The 3623-nt window shown below is 35.1% G+C and overlaps 1 long non-coding RNA gene across 1 annotated transcript; it reads left to right on the forward strand.

Moving 5' to 3' along the window:
- Positions 647–1658, forward strand: LOC109833695. Its single transcript, XR_002245328.1, has 3 exons — positions 647–673; positions 778–893; positions 1271–1658. It is a non-coding gene; the product is annotated as an uncharacterized LOC109833695 (long non-coding RNA).

Below are 3623 nucleotides of genomic sequence, written 5' to 3' on the forward strand. Positions count from 1 at the left end.
TTGGGGAAGATCCGACCCGATAAGGATGGGGTTGTGTGGAGGTTTTGCATTGTGGGGTGTGCGTTCGTGTGTGTGTGTGTGTGTGTTTGAGGGATGAAGGAGAGGGAGGGGGGGATTTTGGGTAGATAAAGGGTGGCAAATATCTGGTGTTTGATGATTGGCCACTTGGGTAAGGATTATTTACTGCTTTGCCACTGGTCTGTTTTGGCGTTGCTAGCTCGATGTGGAGATGATACGTGGTTGGTTTCGTCAAGGGGCCATGCTCCTACATCAAACTGACGAAGTAGCGTAAGGCCTATGGGTAATAATTTTAGGGAAAATTGCTTGGAGGAACCTAAAAAAGTTGGTCAATGCATCTTCCTCCCCAGCCCAAAAATCATAACCCCCAAGCCCTTAAATTGAAACATAAGTGCAACCAACCCCTTCTTCCCACAGCCCAAGAAATTCATTCCCAAATTACCCTTCTTCCCCCATTTAAAACTTAATCCCTTTCATCCTCAAGCTGACCTAATCTGGCTCAAGACATCTCCTTCCCCCACCACCGCCGACGCCGCAGCCTCCTCCCCCTTCCTCCCTCCTCCTCCCTCCTCCGCCACATCCTCTCCTCCTCCCCCTTCCCCTTCCCCCTCCTCCCCGACCCCTTCCTCGGTTGGGATCCCAGCTTAATAGAACTGTAAGTTCAAAGTGCATTCTTTTGTCTACTTAACATAAATTCATTTTCATACATATACAAATTTCTTGCAAATTTTTAGTTTCCTTAGCTATTTCTTTTTGTAGACCTCTTGGATTGAGAGGACTGGCTTCCAAGGCGTCGTTTTGCACCCAAGGGAGCTCTCTGTTACTGATTCTGATGACAAGAGCAAGTGGCTCTGGCACTGGCTCATGCTGAAAACGTGAGAAACTCTCTTAACCAAACTTTGTTTTTTGTGACTAATTAAATTGTAGAAAAGCCCCAGTTTTATGATGGTATTTTTTTCAACATAAATTAATGAAATACTCCGAACATCATCATGTTTGTACGAAGATGTTCTCATAAAATTTGTATTTGAACCAATCTATGGGTCAATCCGAATCAATCCACTAATTTTGGGTCCAGGTATAACTTAAAATGCATAGTAATTACTTACAGTATATTTCTATGTCTGAAAACAAATTAACAATGAAAATATAAAGGTCACTCCATTAAGCACTTCTGCAGTTCTATTGTTTGTTGTCAACCAAACAATATCTAATACTAATAAATACTCTTTTCATGCTTCTAATTCTGCAGTCGAGATCACGAGAACATCAAGGTTCCCCAGCTCGTAGGAGATGAAGTATACATCGATGATTTGTACCTAATTCAGTGCACCCAAAAAAAAAAGAAGAAGAAGAGGGAAATTTGTTTGCTTTAGATTTGAGTTTTGAGTTCATTGTTTACTGCACATTATTGTAGATTGGTTCTACTAAGGAAATGAGATGGTGGGTTGGGACTGTAACTTCCTGATGTATTTTTGTTTGATGAGTTGAAATCATTTGTAAGGATAATTTTGATCCAATTAGAGTTCACTTTAGGAGTATTGTTATGTTTCTTAGTTATTCAACTTTAAATGGGAAAATGAGGGAACATATATGTATCACAATTAACCATAAATGTGACAAATAAGCATATTATGTGACATTTCAATATTATATGTGACAATTCAATCTTATTTGTGACAGTTCTACCTTATATGTGATATTTAGATCTGATTTGTGATATTTGGGTGTTGTATGTGATATTTGGGTGTTATATGTGATATTTGGGTATTGCTTGTGATATTTGTTGTTTATACGTGACATTTGGGTGTTGTATATGATATTTGAGTGTTGCTTATGACATTTGTTGTTTATACATGACATTTGGGTGTTGTATGTGATATTTGGGTGTTGTATATGATATCTGGGTGTTGCTTGTGATATTTGTTGTTTATACGTGACACATGACTGTAATTTGTGATATTTGACTGTAATTCGTTGATAGTGACACAATTTGTGATATTTGACTGTAATTTGTTGATAGTGACACAATTTGTGATATTTGACTGTAATTTGTTGATAGTGACACAATTTGTGATATTTGACTGTAATTTGTTGATAGTGACACAATTTGTGATATTTGACTGTAATTTGTTGATAGTGACACAATTTGTGATATTTGACTGTAATTTGTTGATAGTGAATGTGTCACGTATAAACAATAAATATCACAAATAATACCCAAATATCACATACAACAGATATAAGTCACATCTAATAGAGTCATTCCACATGTGAATATCACATAGTATGCTTATTTGTCACATTTACGGTTAATTATGATACATATATGTTCCCTCATTTTCCTATTTAACCTTGAATAACTAAGAAACATAACAACACTCCTAATTTGAACTCTAATTGGATCAAAATCATCCTTATAAAGAATTTCAACCCATCAAACAAAAATACATCAGGAAGTTATAATCCCAACCCACCATCCTATTTCCTTATATATGATATTTAGATCTGATTTGTGACTTTTGAGTATTAAATATGGCATTGAGACCTCATATGTGACGTTAACGTATTACATATGAATGTTAGATGTGTACTTCATCTATAAGATATATTTCTAGATGTACACTTCATCTTGTTAAAAATTGTAAATTGAAGTTTAGAGAGATGTGTTTTGCCTCAAGTGTTGCTCAACGTATTTCAAAATTATTGGAGTTTGCTGCATACAAGTATACGTTCGTCTGTTATGTGTGACATTTACTCGTCTCATGTGGCAATACTCTATTATATGTGACTCTTACCTGTGTTCTGTGATATTTTGTCGTTGCTTGTGACAGTTGTCGTTTATATGTGACTTTGTAGTTAATTTTTATTTGACACACAAATATGATCATATCACTTCTAATGTTACTAAATCTTTCAACAATTGGATTCGTGTGGCGAAAACACTTCTTATTTGTGATATGATGAATCACATTCGTGTGCAAATTACGGAAATGATGAATACTCGCCACGAGATGTCAACAAAAAATTCTCCAAGAAATTTGCATGGAGAGCACTCTTGAAGTCTCACATTCTATAGTTGAAAAGAGGTTAAATCACACTGTAATGTATACATATCACATAACAGCAACATATGTTATGGATAATGAGTATGTCACACAAAATGTAAAAATATCACATAACAGCAGCATATGTCACACATAATATCAAAATATCACATGAAACTATCATATGTGATATACACGCAGCATATGCCACACAGAATGCATAAACATCACATAAAAACAGCATATGTGACACGAAACTGTCATATGTCACATGAAACTATCATATGTCACATAATCAAGTGTAATAAATCATATAAATATTAAAAACTTGAATAACATAGCAAATATCACATATTATCTATAAATATCACATATTGACTATAAATATCACATAAAAGGACACTTGGATATTAATATAGAAAAAAAATAAAAGAAAAGAAAATAAGAACCATTACATAGACATTTAGAAGAGGAGAAGCACACCCCCAAACCATAACTAAACAAACCAAGCCATTAACACAACAACATCCAAGCAGAACTTATACGAACAGGGTCTTT

The sequence above is a fragment of the Asparagus officinalis genome, chromosome 1, assembly GCF_001876935.1.
Source record: "Asparagus officinalis chromosome 1, Aspof.V1, whole genome shotgun sequence".
Lineage (NCBI taxonomy): Eukaryota > Viridiplantae > Streptophyta > Magnoliopsida > Asparagales > Asparagaceae > Asparagus > Asparagus officinalis.